Source organism: Artibeus jamaicensis, unplaced genomic scaffold, assembly GCF_021234435.1.
Source record: "Artibeus jamaicensis isolate MK-2021 breed Jamaican fruit bat unplaced genomic scaffold, CSHL_Jam_final contig_327, whole genome shotgun sequence".
In the NCBI taxonomy this organism is placed as follows: Eukaryota; Metazoa; Chordata; class Mammalia; order Chiroptera; family Phyllostomidae; genus Artibeus; species Artibeus jamaicensis.
In genome coordinates this window covers 2,767,928-2,788,165 of record NW_026521772.1, presented here as the reverse complement: position 1 = coordinate 2,788,165, position 20,238 = coordinate 2,767,928, and the positions used below count along the sequence as shown (strand labels likewise).

At 50.2% G+C, this 20,238-nt stretch overlaps 1 long non-coding RNA gene across 2 annotated transcripts in view; it reads left to right on the top strand.

Annotated features, from left to right (window-relative positions):
• Positions 1 to 20,238, top strand: part of LOC119049569 (uncharacterized) — a 121,931-nt gene that overhangs the window by 5,429 nt on the left and 96,264 nt on the right. Inside the window, exon 5 of one of the 2 annotated variants that reach the window (XR_005082535.2) lies at positions 6,280 to 6,424. This is a non-coding gene — a long non-coding RNA (uncharacterized LOC119049569). Of the gene's footprint in view, positions 1 to 6,279; positions 8,039 to 20,238 lie in introns of those variants that run through there. The other variant, XR_005082534.2, reaches the window with a different exon arrangement.

Sequence of the window (20,238 nt, the reverse complement as noted above, 5' to 3'; positions counted from 1 at the left end):
TGGTCTCCCAATAATTATTGAGAATCCTCTCTTCTCCAAGCCCCAGAGTTTGTTGCAAGTCTGTTCCTTCTTCCATCACCTGTGGGCCTGGGACTTTCCGGTGTTCATCCCATTTCTTTCCTCCTGCTTTCCTGAGTCTCTTCAATGGGCCAACACCTACCACTTCTACCTGCAAATGTTGCCGCCTGTGGTTCTGCCCCTGTGCCCAGTGCCAGCCCCGAGGGCCTCTGTCCCCAGCATTGGTGATGCCACCACAAGAAGGCAGGAGCCTGTCCTTCAGATGCTCCATCCAGGGTGGTGCTGTCCAGTAAGAACACCATACAAGCCACTTGTCTGCTTTGAAGTTCTCTGACACTACATTAAAGAAGTAAAGTGAAATGGGAATACTAATTTTTAATCACGCATTTTATTTATCCCAGTGGTTCTCAAGCAGAGGAGAATTTGGCCCCCATCCCCCACCCCAGTGCCTAGACATTTGCTGATGTCCAGGAAGGTGGCTAGTCAATTTTTGGTTGTCACCGCCAGCAGCTTGGAGTGGCGCTTTTTGGTGGGAGCCAGGAATGCCGCCCAACTTCCTGCGGTCCCCTGGGGCAGCGCACCACAACACAGAACCACACAACCTGCCAAGTCCATAGTGCCAAGGTTGAGAAGCCTGATCCAACCTGATATGTCATTGATCGGAGGCTTTACATGCTCAAGAATTCCAAGTTTTAAAATCTGGCATGTATCTTATAACACGTCTCAGGTCAGGCTGGCCGTGTTGCCACTGCCCAGCTGGCCCGTGTGAGTCACATGTACTGCGCAGGCGTGCGGTGCATGCCTGGTGTCCGGGAAGCTCTCTGTGGCCCCAGCTTCCCAGGCAGAGCAAGCGTGGCGGCGTGTGCATTCCTACGGCCCCCGAGGTACTGGGGTAAAGGGATGGCCCAGCATCTCCGCAACGATGAAGCTGCGGGGGAGGCAGGAGTAGTCAGAGCAACATCTTCCCAGCAGCTTGCGTTTATTTCTCTGCAAAATGCCAGCAAGAGGTTGCATTTTCTTGCTTCCTTGAGGCAAAGGTCAGCGTGCCCCATGGGAAGATTACAGAGAGAGAGAGAGAGAGCGCTTTCAGTGCAGCTTTGAGGATTCGGGTATTGATCACAAAGGCTTCCAGACGGTTAAAACCAACAACTGAGCAACACCCTTTGCCTCCTTCAAAACACTCTGTAATTTTTCCCCTTGTCCGACACGAGAAATGAAGTTGTTCAGGTGCAGAAGAAGGGCTCGTGCAGCAATCAGAGCTGCAGAGCCACCCAGATCGACCTGGGTGCCACATGCTGCAGTCTGTCATCCCCAGTTTGAAGGCTGCGCGGTATCTCCTTAGTCTGGAGTTGTGGTACAGATAATTGCGCATCGAGTGAGTAATTACACGTGACACAGAAACAGGCGAATGGATTAGCGACATACCCAGGGGTCCCTCTGGGGGGACCTTCCCTGTCTGCCCACGCACAGAGCTCCTGCAAGGGGAGACGCTGGAGCGAAGGCCCCGAGAACCGCGCCCCAGGGCAAGGTGCCAGCGAGAGCGGGGACGGCCCCTTCTGGAAGGACCTTCATGGATGCCAGGCCTGCTCTGTGAAGCGGCAGGGTCCCCTCTGGTGCGGCTGATTCTTCTGGGGAGACCTAGCCTCAGTTTCCTGAGTGGCCTCCTCGCTCTGTCCTCCCTGGAGGCTGCCAGACGTCACCCCAGGGCCCTGTGGCACCCGGGCATCTCTGACAAAGCCAGGCTTTGTCGACGACGGTGGAGAACCACAGAGAGAGCATTTTCTCATTTTGGCAGCCTCAGCGTGGCATCTATTTTTGGAGGATCTAAGGCTCATGTACTTTGCCTTCCTGGCTCCAGGAAGGCTTTCGCTCCGCTTTCCCACATGCCCAAAAACCTACCCCATCTTTTCAAGTCCAGGGAAGGAGTGTATAAAAATCTTTTGAGAAAGAAATTCAATTTCTCTCAGCTCTTACTCAACACACATATATCGGGTGCCGACTCTGTGCAAGGAATTAGGAGCCAAGAGACTGAAGGAAAGGAAAGGCCCGGCTTCTGCTTTTAAGGGGCTTGTGAGAGAGAATTAAACGACAGATAAATGGCAGAGCGTGGAAGCCCCAGGAGACGAGGGAACTGCTCTGGGGTGGGGTGGGGAGGGAAGGTGGCCTCTGGCAGGTGAAATTCGAGTTGGCCCTTCAGGGTTGGAGGGAGGGGGAGGGCCTGGAGTGAGGGAACCTCCCTCATGCTCCCCCTTCTTCCATGGCCCCATTTTAAAGTTCAAATGCAACTCGAGGCACCACAGCTTCACAGGCTTTGTCTCAGTCTCTAGAAACTCATGACGGACTAATGTGATTGTCTGGAAACTTGACCTTCCATAGAGATGAGACTCACTGACTCGTTTGCTCGCTCATTTGGTAAATATTATTGAGCATCTATTCTGGGCCTGGTCCTGTTTTTGATGCTAAGGATACAGTGGGAAACAAGGCAGATACAAGCTTACTTTATGAAGCTCATAGTCTAAGTGAGGTGGGAGACGAGGAACAGTTGCCAGGGTGATAAGAAATATGAAAAGGGAGCCACAGGTTCGAGGTATTCAGTCTGGTCCAGATCGAAGGCTTTCCTTCAGAAGTGGCGCTCCATCCGACCGGTGAGTGAGCAGTGAGAACTGAGTGAGCCAGGTGGAGGCGGAGAGCGGAACGAGGGGAGAAGGATGTGCCCATCACGAAGAAGAGACCGCACCAAGGTTCTGCATGGAGAAAATGTGGCATGAAAATGGTCCACGGTGGCTACAGCAAAGACGGAGATAAGGCCAAGAGTGTGGGCAGACCCTGCCCAGGCTGGAGGTGACCGTGTGTTCCCTCGGCACAACGGTCAAAACAGGTCAGAGCTCATGTGCCACCACCAGGTGTAGGGGAGGAGGCCCCTCCCTTGCACAGATGTGGAGGGCCAGGGAAGCCCAGGGGCAGCTGGTCTGTGTGGGGCCCTGCCCTGGTCCCTGTACCTGCTGCCTCCCCACCTGCCTCTCAGCACAGGGCCCTTGGGCACCCACCACCCGCAGGCCCTGCTGTGTCGGCCCCTGAATTGAGCTCCTCGAGTGCCCAGCAGTCCGTGCTCTCCATGTGGGCATGTTTGCCAGGACCTCATTCTTTCTGGTGGGCGGGCTGATCCCTGAGCACCCGAGATGGCCCCAAGCAGCATCTTTTTATTTTATTTATTTATTTTATTGATTATGCTGTTACAATTGTTCTATTCCCCCCTTCATTCCCCTCCACCCTACCCCCCTGTCCCCACCATTACCCCCCCTTTAGTTTATGACCATGTGTCTCAAGTCCTTTAGATTCTATATTTCCCATGCTATTCTTGCCCCCCATCTATTTTCTATCTACTGTTTATGCTACTTATTTTCTGTACCTTCTCCCCCCTTCTCCTCCTCCCACTCCCCTGTTGCTAACCCTCCTTGAGATCTTCATTTCTATGTTTCCACTCCTGATCTAGCTGTCCTTTTAGTTTGCTTTTGTTTTAGGTGTGGTTGTTAATAACTGTGAGTTTGTTGTCCTTTCACTGTTCATGTTTCTTTAACTTCTTTTTCTTAGGTAAGTCCCTTTAACATTTCATATAATAAGGGCTTGGTGATGATGAACTCCTTGAATTTGATCTTATCTGAGAAGCACTTGATCTGTCCTTCCATTCTAAATGAAAGTTTTGCTGGATAGAGCAATCTTGGTTGTAGGTCTTTGGATTTCATGACTTGGAATACCTCTTTCCAGCCCCTTCTTGCCTGTAAGGTCTCTTTTGAGAAATCTGCTGACAGTCTGATGGGGACTCCTTTGTAGGTGACTGTTCCCTTAGCTCTTGCTGCTTCTAGGATTCTCTCCTTCATTTTAATCTTGGCTAATGTAATGATGATGTGCCTTGGTGTGTTTCTTCTTGGATCCAACTTCTTTGGGACTCTCTGAGCTTCCTGGATTTCCTGGAAGTCTATTTCCCTTTGCCAGATTGGGGAAATTCTCCTTTATTATTTGTTCAAATAAGTTTTCCACTGGTGGCTGTTCCTTTCCCCCTTCTGGTACCCCTATAATTTGGATGTTGGAGCGTTTAAAGATGTCCTGGAGGTTCCTAAGACTCTCCTCATTTCTTTGAATTCTTGCTTCTTCATTCTTTTCTGTTTGGCCATTATTTGCTTTCTTCTGGTCCACTCCATTGATTTGAGTCCCAGTTTCCTTTTCATTGCTATTGGTGTCCTGTGCAATTCCATTCATTTCAGTTAGTTTCGCCTTCATATATTTGTCTAATTTGTGGCTATAATCAACCAGTTCTGTGAGGATCCTGATGACCAGTGTTTTAAACTGTGCGTCTGAGAGTTTTGCTATTTCTTCATCGCTTAGATTTATAGGCTCTGGGGCTTTGAGATCTTCTTGAGCCATTTTTGGTCTTTTCGTGCCCTTTAAGTGTGAGGAGTGGCGCCTTGGACTCCCAGGTCGCTGGGTTGTGACACTGTATGTGGGGGCGGGGTCAGAGCAGGGAAATGACAGCACCCTCCACTGCAGCTTGCCGCGGGGACCCGCTGGGTTCCGGTCCAACCGCCCACTCCCTCGCTTGTCTATCCACACACAAATGCGCGACCACAGTCAACCTGCAGCCCTGTTCCCTCGCTGTTTCCCCCATGGTCGCTTGCTTGGTCGCTCGCTCTGTCGCTCACTAGGTCCAACCCTGTGCCTGGATTCCTCGCCTGAGTCCGTCTCACTGAGTTTTCCTGTGCAATCCTGCTCCACCAGCTGCTGGTTTCGCCCCGTACCGGTCAGGCTGAAGAATTTGTTGTTAACAGACTTCCGAAAAGTTCAATTTTCTGTGTTCTGGATGTGTTTTCTGTTGCTAATATTTAGTTGTCTCTAAACTTGGTTGTGTGAGAAGGCACGGCATAACCGCCTATGCCTCCATCTTGGCGGAAGTCCAAGCAGCATCTTTTTAAATGCCACTGATTTAGTTCAGAATTAGGTTCCTGCCTCAGTTTCCCTGCTTACTGTTTCAGTTTCCTGCTGGGGCTGAAAGTTTGTCCAGAAACTCCAGTCCCCGGTGTCCGCTGAGACTGCATCTGGATGTTAAGGACAACGTACAAAACACACACACACACACACACACCCCACCCCACCCCTAGAAGACCTGGCCAGTGATGCCTACAGCAGAGTGTTCGTAATAACTGAATGTGTTGGATTATCATGTATTTTGAAAATGTGAAAAATCGTCTTTTTACCTCTTCAGAGGAGAAGATGATGCTAATTAAAAAGATGACACTTAAGTAATCTCATCCTTTAAAAAAATTTGGTCTTTGTAGATGCCAACAATTGCCTCTTTCTTTTTCCAGTTGGCAGTTTCAACATTTGTTCTGTTTCCCTGTTGTGAAACCCCCAGGAGGTAAAGCGTGGCACTGGTCCAGGAGGTGGAACACAGTCCGAAATTCTTAACTTGGCACTTGGAGCCTCCCACCTCCTTCTGCTGTTCCTTTGCGAGTCTCGGCTCTCGGCTGTCTCCTCCAGGTTTTCCCACAAACCGTCCCCTCTGCCTGGAATGCCCTTCCCCTTGATCTCTACTTGCTCAGGTTCTCTTCCAAGAGGACCTCCTCTCCTCCATTTCCATTAGCGTTTCCCCTTCCTCCTCTGACCCTGACTTCTTCCTCTCCCTCTGGCCCCTCATTTCCATATTCTCCTTTCCCATCTTCCACCGAGTCCCCTGCTCAGACTCGCTTTATCGTAAGTCACCAGTGGATAGCTAGCATCAGTTTTTGAGGGCTAGCCTAGAAAGTGCATGATGAAATAGCTTCGGCTTCTATGGTTAAGACTTTATTTTTTATATTTGGGATATGTGGAAAGTATGAAGGAGACCGGGGTCTCCACTGCCTAGGGAGGAGTGGTCAGGAGCTTCAAACCTCAGCTCTGCTGTTTTGCAGTGTTAGGCAAGTTACTCAGCCTGTCCGAGCCTTTAGTATTCACATCTATGAAATGGGACTGATAAACCCGATCTCACGGGCTCACCGTGAGCATCACAATCGGTATTACACATAAAATGCTTAGTGCAGTGTCTTGCAAGTAATAAGCGCTCCATGTTTTGTAACTATTGTCATTCTAATAACCGTGGTAACATTTTCAAACTCTTATTTATAACATTATTTTTTTTTATTAGAAATACTTTGCCAGTTCAAACCAACAAAGTGGCAAGCAAAATTTGGATCCATTCCATTATCACGCTGTGACTGCTTCTTTCCCCAGGATGGAGAGGTGACATCCTTACATCACAGCGGCCTTGACAGGCGTCCCCAGGAAATGGAGCAAACCAACGTACTTACTCTTGTTTGGGCCTCGAGATCGCACGGAGCAGCCGAGCCCAGGCAGTTGGGTGTGAAGCCCGCAGAGGGTGAGTACGTGGGGTTCAGTCCCTTGATTCTGTAGCAGGTGCTGTTCATAGCACCCAAGTCCTTTCCTGGAGCCCCTTTGTATCTGTGACACAGGCCATGTGCTAAGAGCTCCCACATGCCATACTTTGTCACAATATGGCACTTTCACGTTTCATCACCATGTGACACATGTGTGACATGGCCTTTGGTTTAGGTGACGCGGAGGCACCCTCTGGCTTGAGCAGGGGCTCCTGCTCACCGCCCCCCAGCTTTCCGCCCGGTGCCATTCCTGCTGCCTGGGTAACCGGCTCACGTCCCAGGAGAAAGGACTGCCAGGATCACTAATGGGTGGTTAAGGACAGTGTCCCCGTGTAAGGGATTTCACGGGCCTTGAAAACTAGTGAGTAAATAACCATTTATCAGCCAGTCACTTAGAGGATTGCCACATGGAACCACGTCCCAGACTTCCAAACGCATTGAAGCCACATATCATCACGGAGCATAAAAGTTATGTGCGAATGGGCTGTAAAATGGAACAACTGTTTACCTCAGGGGAGGTTTTATTTACACGCCCTCCGGCTGAGAGTGAAGGCCAGCCATGGAGCCTGCCTTCAAGCAGAGCCTGTCCTCAGTGCAGCTGCCTCGGGTAAATGCCAATCTCGGGGTGACTTCTGGGGCCTGGGGAGGGTCTCCCCGGCTCCCTGCAAAGCTTGTTTTGCCTGCCTGGCGTTTGAATTTTCTTGACACTAAAGCTTTATCTGTAGTTACAGAACATTCGATTTGATGAATTCGACACCGGATTTGGTATGAAACACACGGATAGCTAGCATTCTTTACAGAGTACTGGGATACGCGTGATCTTCTTTACCCTCACACACTCCAGTAAGTGGAGTCCTCGCCCCCGATGACGAGGAGGGGCCCGTGGCCTGGAGAAGCGAAATGACTTGTAGGACGGCATGTGCAGGTCATGGCAGAGCTGGGGCTGGAATCTGTGGCTTCTGAGGATTCCCTCCCCTTTGGTGATCTTTCCAGTAGGGCAGGCTCTTGAATTAAACAGACCCTGCAGGCCGAAGTCCCTGACATCCATTTACACCAGGCTGAGAGCCAGTTTGGAGGGGTGGGGCTGTGAATGGAAGAGTCAGGTCTGCAGGCCCCGAGTGCCCTCCTCTGCCACGCTCCCTGTGAGTCCTCTCTCCCCGGAAGCTAGGGCTCATTCTTTTTCCTTCTGTGCTCAGTGGGGGGTTTATTCCTTTGGACAGATCTGCCAGAACTGGATGCTGATAGTGTTTTTTCCCCTCTGACTCCTGTGATTGCAGGAAGCTGCCAGTTGTTCATGATCGCTTCCTGAAACACATTTTATTGAGCACCTACTACCTAGGAGGCATGATGCAGAGTTGATTCCCCTCGGCTCCCGTTGCCTTAATGAAACATGAGTTTGTCACGTGTCTTAACGAACTCTACTTTGTGTTACTGTCGACTAGCTCACAAGATGCTGTGAAGCTGGTCTTTGTTCTCTACATTTCTCGTCCACAGTCAGCCATCGGAACTAACAGCTTGGTGGGGGTGCTGAAGAGGCTGGAGGTGAGGGTGCCTGAAGGTTGGGGGGCAGAACACAGAATGTTGAGTTCTGGGAGAACTTTAAGACGACATAAGGATTTCTTTTTTTTTTTTTGGTAAAGATTTATTTATTTATTTTTAGAGAGAAGGGAAGGGAAGGAGAAAGAGAGGGAGAGAAACATCAATGTGTGGTTTCCTCTCATGCGCCCCCCTACTGGGGACCCGGCCTGCAACCCAGGCATGTGCCCTGACTGGGAATCGAACCGGCAGCCCTTTGGTTAGCAGGTCCATGCTCAATCCACTGAACTACACCAGCCAAGGTGGATTTCTTAACCCAACCAAGGCCCGGCCGGTCCCAGCTGCAGGTCAGTCAGTCAGCAGGTGACTCTGCTGACGGACAGTCAGTGAGCCGAAGAGAAAGCAGATGATGTATAGAAAAGGGTAACAGAGAACGACCTTTAGCATCATTGTTTAATAACACGGCCTTCAGTAGATACCAGTGGCAAGGCTTGAATGAGTTTCGTCTGAATTTCTGCTTTCTTCCTCTGCATGCTTCATTTCTAAAACCACCTACTCTGAATGACAACTCAATCAATTCAATCACATGCCATTTTACCCAGTAGGAACCCATCCCCAGCTCCCCCTCCACACTCGTAACTGTCCACGGCTTTCTGAAGTAGCCTGTGTGTGTTTCACAGCGAAATTATTCTCAGCTCCAGATTCCCGAGGCAGAATGATGTGGAGATGGACATGACTCTGACTTGAGAGTAAAGATTCTCTCCGCCGCCTCCTTTTCTCACTGCGTCTCCTGTTTGTCACAGCCAGATCTGCCAGCTCACGTTCAACTTCCCATCAGTTCAGTTGTGTTAAGGAATCATCGGCTTGATCAGCTTCAGTCTAGAGGCTAAGATGCTGGGGTTTTTTATGTTGTTTCCCACGCGTTTGGAACCCTGCCAGAGTAAATGAAGGCAAAACGAACATGTATATTTGGGCCCTGTCTTCCAGGGGCCGGGTGAAGTGATGGACAGGATTGTATCACCCGGGGAATAAGGGAGGAGATGGGTCACTCATGCTGGTCGATCCCCACAGTCCCACAGTGTCCGTGGGTAACGAACTGGAAAAAACCCTGCTGATTGAAACTTTGAATCATTACAAGCTTTGAAATCAACAGCCTTCTTTTAGAATTTTAATCGTCTATGGTTTGCTTCAGAGCCGGCGCTGCAGTGGTCTGCGGCCACAGACTGAACTGTCCGTCAACATGGGCAGGGTTTGCTTGTGGCCTCTGTGTGTGCAGAGATGATACAGAACATTCAGGAAGGCTGGGATAACTCTCCAGGGCACTGGAGTGATCGTCAGGGAATGGGGCACTTCCATTGATTCAGAGTTTGTGTTTCTCATTATTTGCAAATGACCCTCCAGGTTCTAAGTATATTGTAATTTGTATTTTTGTCAAAGCATGAATTAGAATTGAACTTGATGCCTGGGATGCTGGGGTGCGGAGGTTGATCACTCGGCTGATGGATGAGTCTAATAACACGCTGCCCCTCCGACACACAGGACGATGAGTTTTCCGTTTGTTGTGTGGGCATATTATGGGGTGAATGATGTGACATAGAGGTTCTCCGTGAATTGGGGGATTTGTAAAGGTTTTTGGAAGGAATTACTCCTGAGTGTCAGGCTGTCTGTAGGTACATCTTATTGTAATGAAATTGAGTACAGTCTTGCCTGTCTTATCTGTGACTGACTTATCTAGACATTAAGAAATAACTTACTTCGGAATCAGCTTGTAAAGAAAAAGGGCCGCTGAGCAGATGGAAGAGGTATTTTCACATCTGTCCACACTAAAACTCACGCACACTCCTAGCTCAAAGGTGACCTCCTCAGATCTTCATCCAGGACTACCCTCTGCCCTTTTCTCGTTGACTGGACCTCAGGTGCAGAGTTGAGGTCATCATCACTGTAAGAAGCTGGCAGCATCTGCCTGTTTATGGCCTCTCCCCTGGGCTACTTTGTTTTAGTACTTCCCTCCCGCACACCCATCCCCAGGTCCGTCTGTTCTCTCTCGTCATTTATAATGAACGTGCAAACTGATGTGTTTAGAGTATGTCATTGAAACGGATACCATTTAGAGTTATACAGTGATCTTTCAGTATATACCTTTCTTCTTTTTTGCCCTTTCCACTCAGACTAATTTTCAGGATTTACCTACGTTGGTGAATGTGCGTCTGGTTCATTCTCCTGCTGCCTCGCCTTCCAGAGAGCGTGGCTGCCATGTTTTGCTTGCAGCCCCAGTGAGGGACAGATGCCATTGCTGGCTTGGTGCTTTGCTGCCACAAACAGCACTGAGAACCGTCCTTATCTGTGTCCCTGGATGGCCCTGGGGGCTGTTCCTGGAGTGTTAGCCCGAGAGTGGGGTGAAGGTCATAGGTACCACACGCTTCATCCCATAGAGAGTTGCCGGCTAGCCCTCCAGAATGTCTGTGCAACTTTCTTCTCTACCAGGAGTGAGCTAAGTCTCCTGTTTTTCCACATTTCATGAATATTAATGAGCGTCCTGCTGGTTATTAATGATGTAGAGCACCTCTCCACGTATTTATTAATTTGGACTTCTTGTGGAAATCGTCTGGTCATGTCCTTGTCCATTTCAACATTGGGTTTCTCATCTTTCTCACTAATTTCTTGGCATCTCATGTATATTTTAGACATTCATTTTTGTCCGTGGTAGTTGACTGGCAGCTGTGCAGTGAGACACCCCCTAGTCTTGGGAGAAACACCCGTGGCTTTGAGGTGGGTGTCGGCGAAAGAAAACAAATTGCAGCAGAAGTGCCATCGGGGCAAAACGCTGTCATGTTTTGTAAACACTTTTTATTAAAGAGTAAACTTCCACTAAGGAAAACCTTGTGAATGATGGAATGGACCATCAGTCCATCAGCAAGAATTTACTCAGTCATTGCATAGGTTAAGCGCTACCACGATGGCTGGAAGAATACAAAGAGTGAGGCTAGTTCACCCCCAAACACTTTCAACCTATTGGAAAGATGCAGCAGCCCCCAAAGAAGGCCAGCGATACAAAGCAAAAGGTAACAGACCTCCAGAGAGAGAACCATAGAGATGGTGGCCAAGCATTCGGCTCTCAAAGGGGATTTTCAAAACCGTGAATTTATCTTCAATCATACAACAAAGACCAATGAATAGGGAGATTTGCTTTTCATAGCCAGGCCACCAAAGCAAGGGGTGCTCCCACTAAAATTCTGTCAGCGCTGGTGCCTTACTAAGTGAATTTCTCGAGATTTGAGAGAACTATTGTGATTTCAAAAATAGCTTCCCACACAATCTGACTCCCAGGAAGTCACGGAGTGAAGAGGTCTCCAGGTTTCTGGTCCGCAGGCCTCTCCCCTTGCAAAGCACTGAAAACACACGAACCGCATGCATGCGTTGACAGGAGAATTAGCTAACAGGAGCCCTCACGGCACATGGTGGAAACCATAAATGCTGTGCAGCTAGGTCAGTCATGGACACTGGCTGTCCCCCAGTTGCTCCTGAGAGGAGTTCGACGACAGCTGAGTGACTGTTTAACCTGCTCATCAGACGGCTGGTGGCGTGCCTGGTGACAAATGGAAGAGGAGAATTTATAGAAGGCAAACACAGGGGCAGCAAAAGAGACCAAATATCGTGCTTTTCAAGCTGGGCACCGCAGGCCTTCGGGGGCAGGCCGAGTCTTTGTTCAGTGGGACTTTCCGGTGTGTTGGGGGCTTTGACATTGTGGGCCCTCAACACTAGTTTACCTGCTCCACCCCCGTCCTATGAACACAGCCGCAACCTCAATAAAAAGTGCCAACTAATTTCCAAACCCTGTCCCTGTCCCCTGGTTGGAAATCATGGTGACAGAGCCCTGGGTGCCCTTAGGAGACAATGTTGTCGGGGGTGTGGGGGGTGCTGGTTAGAGGGAGCAAAGATGCAATTAGCAGGGAAGCGAAAGGCCTGATTAGAATGACAGCAATCCTTTAGTGTCTGAGTGGATTTCAGTCCAGTCAATCCGTTCTGCACAGGGCTGTGCCAGACTGTTGTTAAATATTGGCTCTCATCTCCTCGGGGCTCAGCTTGGAGCCTCAGAAATGTAGACCATACCCCTAGGCCTGACCTTTGCCTTCCTTCCAACACTCATTTCCATCCCCCTCCACCCCCCCATCTTCCATTTTCTTATGTGGACTTTTCTGGTTCCAGTTAACAGAGCCGCACAGATAACCCTGAATGGTCCAGAATGACCGAGATGGGAAATGAGCTAATGCTGGACTATTTTGTGGTTGGAGATTTTAACGAGTTTCAGGTGGGGTCCACTGTGAGGCGGGGTGCTTTGTTGCTCTGGTGTTGGTACTTGTTAGCCACAGCGCTCCCATGCCGCAGCAGGTCACGTTCCCTTTGCAGACGCCTAACTTAAAGTCACCTCTTCCATGTGGTTTGGATCCCAGCCCTCCTACCTGGACCACATTGTTTGTCCGATACTGACCTAAGGGGCTTTGCTTCCATGGTGCCGGCCCCCCTCCCCACCCCCCAACCCTGCCGTCTGGGCACCTCCATTGTTTGGGCTATTGTTTCCAGAGGACTGAATAAAGGCTTACTCCAGTACTAAAGGCTTCAACTGAATACCAGATTTGTTGCTACCTGAAAAAGTCCGTTTGAAACTTCAAGGTCTAGAAAGTAATTATTTTTTTTTGTTATCCAGTTGTTATGATTAAATCTCTACTTAACATTCTCTTAAAATTAAGAATATCTGTAACACTGCACAGAAAATGTCATATAAACCTGCATACTCTCAGGATCTCTGACTGGTAAACAGAAGCTCGACTGTTCATTTGTGATACAAGTCTGGGACTCACTCATCCACGTCTTCTCTCCCGCCCTCCCAACTAGGGTGGTGTCTGGATGGTCCCACCTCCTCAGTGGTTCTGAAAGGCCTCCCCTCTTCTCCAGCCTGCTACCCGTCCTTACTTCAGGTTCTTACTCTGTCTCACTCGGGTTATTACAAGTCACCCGTAAATGGTCTCTGCTTCCAGACATCCCCCCCTCACCTCTTCCCAGAAAACCCTCTCACTTCAGACCTAACATTTATCCTGGTAGTCCCGTGCGGGATCCCTTCACGGCGTCCTCTTCCGCCCCAGGGTGACCCCTGAAACTCTGCGGTCCTCTGGTGGACCAGTACCTGCTCTGCTCCGAAGTCTCATTTCCTATACCTTTTCCTTACCCTGTGCCCTCTAGTGGTGCCAAATGACCTCAGCTACAAAATCGCATTATATTTTTCATGTCGTATTATACTTTTTTAAAAATGCTGTGCTTTTGTTAATGATTGCTTACCCTTCGTGGCCCATGGCTGGCCTTACCTCTTCCTCACAGCCTTTCCTGATCTGCCCGTCTGGGTCTGATGCCTCTGCTGTGTTCTCTGCAAGCTCCTCGGGCATTTCTCTGACTTAGCACTTACCATACTGCATGGATGCGAGCCGTCCAGCTGCCTGTCTTCCCCTCTTGACCGTGACCTGGAAGCTAAAATCTGTCTCAGATTCATCCTTATATCTGCAGCCCTCAGCCCAGTGCCTAGCATAACAGTGATACTCAAGAAATGTTTCCCAAGGGGTTGGATTCAAATTTGTAGACTTTATGGGTAAGAGAGACCAAAGAAAAATGTGAAGTTGAGAAATATCTGGTAATTCGAGATGATATTGCCAATGGGGACATTTCAGACCAAAAGACTCCAGGCATTTTTTGAGGGTGTCTCAACAAAGAATTAGACCAGAAAGGTCCATCGGACCTCTGACCTCGCCTTTGCTGAGCTGGGAAAATGGAAGGCAGGCCCCTGAGGGAAGCAGGTTTTAGACTCTGCTGAGGACTGTCAGCTTCGTCAGGAGAGGGCAGTGAGCACTGCTGACTGTGGAGGTTCCAGGGACCCAGTCCTCCCTTGTCCTGGGGCACTGTTGGGGTGGAGGTGTCTGTGCGTGTCTCTGCGTGTCTCACATGTGAATGTGGTGGCCGTGATGACAAGCAGGGTGATCTGAAGAAGCCCCCAGGCTAACAGGGAGCCGTCTCAATCAGCCTGCTTGTAGGTACCTGACAGCTTGAAAATGGAGGACTTTACTCTTTAATTCTAACAGCTGACATTGACCAGCTGTGACCTACTATGTGCCAGCCAGTATTCGGAAGCTTTGGGTGCATTAACTCAATAATCTTCACATCATCCCCAATTTCTTCACTTCTGTTATTTTCTTCATTCTATAGATGGGGAAACCAAGCCCCATGGGACTGAAGCGACATGTTCAAGATCACTGAGCTAAGACACGTCAGAGGCAGGGTCGACCCCAGACAGTCTGGTTTGGGAGCCCAGGGTCGGGCAGACAAGCCTAAACCAGCACTCTGTCCCATCTGTCTCACGCCGTCATGGTCCAGAGTCACTGCTGCCCACTCCCTGGGAGCCCAGGTCTGCAGGTGGTCACTATGAATGACAAAGGGGTATGGCTCTTTGAGGAGACTTGGGGACCCCCACCTGGTGGGCCCCCAGCTCCCAGAGCAGCTGAGCTGCAGCCAGAAGGGAGTCTCAATGGGAGCCCATGCAGAGCTGTGGGCTGCTGAGGAAGAGCTGGTGTCACTGGTCAGACAAGAGGCTCCCAGGGATAGGCTGGGAGTCCTGGCTGGGAGTTGGACAGGCCCACAGGAGGCTGGTAGAAGGGAGCCTGCCCCGTGAAGACCCGTGGAGGGGGACCTGCCGGGGCTGGAGCTGGTGGTGGAGAAATGCAGCCGAGGCTGAGGCGCCAGGTGCCGAGACCGTGCTGTGAGTCTGTGTGTTGAGACTTCAGTTCTCACTCCAACCCTGCAAGGCAAACATCCGCCATGTCTGTGGATAAGAAACAGTCTTGGGTGCTTCAGCAGCAGGCCCAAGCTGCAGCATTAGTAAGTCTCTGAGCTGGAATGTGGAGCAGGTTCTGCTTGATTCTACCCAACTCAGGGACATGGATGACAGTGTGGTGATTGTGGGGGCAGTGAGGGGGGTATAAGGGAACTAAATGGTAATGGAAAAATACAATATAAATAGATTAAAAAAATAAAGCTCATCTTTTAAATCCATTCCCACTGCCTTTCCTATACAATCCCCATTTCTCCTCCCCCCACCTTTTTTTTAAAAAAGAAGATGGGTCATCATTCTAAATTATTGATGGAGAGCTGAGGCCTGTCTAGTGGGTTACCCAATGGAAATATTTTCCCAAGATCTGGGGGAGTATCTGCCATGCCTCATAAAAAAAGAAGTATACAATTTTCTTTTTAGGTCCCAGGTATCTAATAAGAATTCACCTCAAGTTACTTGTTTTTCCTTTTCCAACTTTTCTACATGCCGGGGAAGTTGGTGTGGGAGCCAAAGTTGAGAAGGCAGAGCCCAACTCACTCTCTGTGGGCGGCAGGAGATTCACAGGGGATGCGCAGCCAGCCGGGGACCCGTGAGGCCTCCCAGTGGAGACATGCAGGTCAGCGGGGGTAGGGAGACCACCTCCTGCCATCACAGGGCAGTGCGAGCATTGCTGACCTGCAGAGCGATGGGACCGATGCGTATTCTACGTGGGTTCTCCTGGAGTCGTGTGTGCGGTGGGTGCGGTGGGTGGGGTGGGGGAGAGCTGGAGAAGGGGGTGGATCTGCAGGAATGGAGACAATGTGACAGGAGGCTGAAATTAGACAATGCAGCGGGAAAGGGAAGCCAGGGACAGATGGGGAAGGCGTTGCGACGCTACAGAGAAGGAGCGCCAGAACGTGCTTGGTGGTGGGAAGTGACAGAGTGCCGCGAGGGGGGACAAGTGAAGCCTTGTTAGCAGAACTGGGGGAGTCAGAGACGGGAACTCACTTGGGGAGAGAAAGAGCATAATCTTCAGCAGCTCTCACGTTGGATCTCCGAGAGGTATTGGGAAGAGGATCCAGTTGGAAACGCTTGCATCACAGAGACCATGCCTTGCCTCTCAGCGATGACAGAATTTGGGAGTGTGTGCCTCTTACCCACCCATCCGGGACTCCTGAAGGCAGAGACGAGCCCTCTGTTTCCGCGTGATCACAGGCCGTCAGAGGAAGAAGCCAGCCTCCGGGAAGTAAACCAGGTAATTATCTCCATCCTTCCTATGACAATAATGGCAACGAAGCAGGAAAAAAATTCAACAGAGGCAGCTTCCCAGGTCTCCAGGGAAACTCAAGATGAAGGCGTGGATTCTCAGGACCCACCTCTGCAGCAATGCCCCCCTTCCCCCCCAGCACCATAATGACGGCCGAGGGCCATGTTGTGCCTCCAGAATAAAGGATCCGGGAGATGGAAATTAGAAGGACTCCCACAGCCTGGAGCAGCACCTCACCGGGTCTGCACGCATGGTCTGCATCAGACATGAGAAACACAGGGCCGTCAGTAGTGAACCAAACTCTGTAAACATCCAGGAGACAACGAAATTAGAAATAATAAGCAGATGGGCTTTTATTCAAAGAGAAGCATGCCAGATGGACTCAGTACCTCTCTTTCTTTCTTTCTTCTCTCTCTCTCTCTTTTTTTTTTTTAATAAAACTATGAGGGTGGCAGTTGAAGGGAAAATGACTCCTTTGATGTCCTATAGTTGAAGATTGTTAAAATATTTGAGTCTTCCAAGAAATCTGACTTTCGGAATTGGCTCAGAATGCCTGGAAGACAAGCACATCACTGACAGAAAAATTGGATAAAGGATGCTAATTGGGTAATAGAATGTGCTAGAGCCCCGGGCTGGTGGGACAACCTCAGGAGGGACCTTCCCACACGCCATGGAGTTTTGGAGCCCGAGAGGACCTCAGGGATCATCTGCTCCAACGCTCTTGTTTAAGGAGAAGGACACTCCATTGAGAGGAGACATTGACCTCACACGACCAGGGCAAGAGTGGGCTTACCTGACAGTCTTGCTGTGTGAGTGTGAACTCGCCTCTTTACCAGCTTCTCCCTTATCTAGAAACGGAAATAAACACGATTGAGTACAATTCTGAAGGGATTCCGAGTACAGAGATGAAAGAACCGGACCCTGAGCTAACAGAGCCCAAGATATAGGTCATGGTCCTGAAGCGGGTGGGCTGCAGACAGCGTGAAGACAGCGACCAAGACACGAGGGTGACTCTGGCTGACAGGTCAGGCCCCTGCAGGCTCCGTGCCATTTCTAAGCCACTTCCAATGTTGTTAATCCATCACTGCTGTGAAGCGAATACTGCCCACTTGCAGGCGAGGAAATTGCAAAACTCGAGGAGATTCGGGGACTTGTCCAACTAAGGTCAACCAACAAGCACGTGTCCCAAAAAGGACAAGAGCAGGTGTCTTTGGGTCCCAGGCAGGCTCCACTGCACTCCCATCTGGCCTTCGGTAGAACTCTCGTGGAGGTGTTGGCTTCCCTCCTGCCCTGTACGCTCCTTCCCCCGCCCGGGAAGGCTCCCCTCCTCTTCTGCTGGGCCCCTTTCCAACGTGTGTCCCTGCCCTCGTACACGTCCCCGGAAAGCGTGCAGGCCAAATGTCACAGCCCTGCTCTCAGGAGTGTCCCCAGACCTCCTCCCACATCTTCCTCACCCTTCATCCAAACGCGCCCATCTCCTTCCCTGTCTCTGCTGAGCCCCCCCAGCTCAGCCTTCTGTCACCCTAAAAAGCATAAACTCATTTTCACCACCGCCTGCACAGGGGGATGACTTCCCCTTTGGGAAATCATTTCAACCCCCGCACCAGCTTCCTCATTTTAAAAACAACTCGGCAACGACGCCTGGTGCGTGACTTACCGTGGATGGCGATACCGTGAAGGTGCGTGTGGGAACAGGCCTAGTCCATGCCTGACCGGAAATGGGTGTTCCGTGAGCATTTACCGAGAGGAGTTTAGGTTGGAGCCTGGGCTCAAGTCCCCTCTCAAGGGCCTTCTATCTTTCTTAGGCAGAGTAACTTGTTGTCCCAAACCCATATGAGAACAGCCCTACTCCACCTGCTCGACAATGGCCCCCCTCACCGCCAGGAACTAGTCTTTTGATTGGGGGGCAGGTTGAAATGGGAGGTGGGATGTTAATGGATGATTGTGTTCTTTTTCAGGCAATTTCTTCCCTGTCAGGGTGTGGAAGGGTTTTTGCAACGGGTAGCATTTCTTTATTTTTTGTAAAGAGGGGCCCTTGCGATGTAGGGAAAAAAATGGGACCTATCTGTATTCCTTTCTAGTGCTGAAAATAGCTCCTCAGTCTTCATTCGTCCAGGCAATGTTGTTACACAAATATCTTGATTATTATTTTTTTGCCTTTTATTGGGGGGTAAAGCTCCTCAGTGCATCCTTAGTAGGAGACCATATGCTATGGCTTGAATGTTTGTGTGCTCCCCCCAAATTCCTGGGTCGGAATCTTAACCCCCAAGGTGCTGGTATTATGAGGGTAGAGCCCCTGTGAATGAGGTCACTGCCTTTCTAAAACAGACTGGGGACAGTCCCTCATCCCTCCGACCGAGGGAGGACATAGCAAAAAGATGGCCGTCTGTGACCCGGGAAGTGGGTCCTCATTAGACACCGGGCCTTGGACTTCCCAGTCTCCACAACTGTGAGAGACACATTTCTGTTTCTTCTAAGACACATGATCCGTGGTATTTTGTTGCGGCAGCACAAATGGACTCATACACTATCTGATGACAGTAGTGTTTTTCCTTATCTCCCACAAGGAAGGCACGCAAGCTGAAGAAATGCCCTTTTCCCTTCTCACGAGATGTGAGCTCCTGGGAAGAGCAGTGTCTGGGAATCACTAGACCTGCATTTTGTCTCGTGTTTGCTACCTGGGAGCCGTGGGCAAGTGTCTAATCTATTGTGTGGCAGCCAGTCCTGGGCCTGTGGCATCCAGCACCCTGTCACCTCCCCGAGGGCAGGAAATGTTGCTCGTTTTCCTGTGGTGCTTGATCTAGCAGGAGCAAAGTTAGTAACCCTCTGGGAACCATAACTCTGAATGTTGCCAAAACACAGCTTCACATACACACCCATCACTGATGACCATCACTCAGTAGAGTACCAACTACATGCCTTACATTACTTAATCTAATCATCAACAAGTATTCAACACATCTGCTGTTATTACCACTACTTTGCCTAAGAACAGGGACTTGTAGAGAGAGATTAAGTGATTGGCCTCTTTGTTAGTTGGTAGAAAATTAGGATTTGAACTCAGGTCCAGCAGCCTCTGTTTTTCTGCTCATCTGTTTTTGGGATCTAAGCCCCTCATTTATTAATAATGCTTTACGACTGCAAAGAGCTTTTAAGTGTTTAAATGTGAAAGCCAAGAAGCTTTCTTTTGTTCCACAACCGAGGAAGAAGAAGACCCAGCTTCTGAGTAGGAGGCTCTGATTGACTAAGGGGGGATGAATCTTGTCCTTGGGTGTTTTCCTCCAAGGCTGACCCTTGGGGCCCTCCCTCTCCTGGTGCTCGGCCTGGCTTACCTTGGCTGGTGGGCTGTCTCCGCATCGGCCCCACTCCTGCATTCAAAGGCTCCACTTCTTCCACTCAGCTAGAGACCTCGATGAGGCCACACAGTCACTGAGTCCCTGCGTGGGCCACATGTAGGGCTGGCCCTGAGGACACCCCAAGAATAAGACAGGCCTTACCGCCTAGTGGGAGACACGGAGGCGTACAAAGACAATCACCTCTGGGAGGCGGTGATTCCAGACAGCTCTGTAAGCATGTGAGGTCACATGACAGTCTTGGGAATGGGAGGGGGTGTGGTGGGGAGCACAGGGCACAGGCTTTAGAAAGTGGCCGCTGTGTGGGGAGTAGACCAGCCTGGGGTGGGGCAGAGGGTCCGGCCTGAGCAAAGCCCCGCAGTCCACGGAGGGCTTTGCAGATTGTGAGACAGAGTTTTCATCATTGTCTTCTTACCTAGAGTTGCCACATTCCAGGAAAACGCCCCCGCCCCCCACCGCCATACCCCATTTTCACTCAACTGAGGCTACTGTACTTATTTTCGGGCTCTAAGATCACACCCCCCCCCATCTTCTTCTCCTACTCCTGCCTGTAGTGTTTGTGGGGTCCAGGCCCCCCAGGTTATTTTAGTCCTTCAGTAACTGAAAGGATCTATGTCACTTCTGCTTCATGTAGAAATAAGCCTCAAGGCAAGTGATATCACGTCTATTGGTCTATTTATCCAGCGTACATGTTTACTCAGGGGCACCTGGGCACTGTGACGTAGGCTGTGAAACCAGGCTCACATGTAATTGTGTGTGTGTAAAACACATAAAGAACATCCCGAGTGG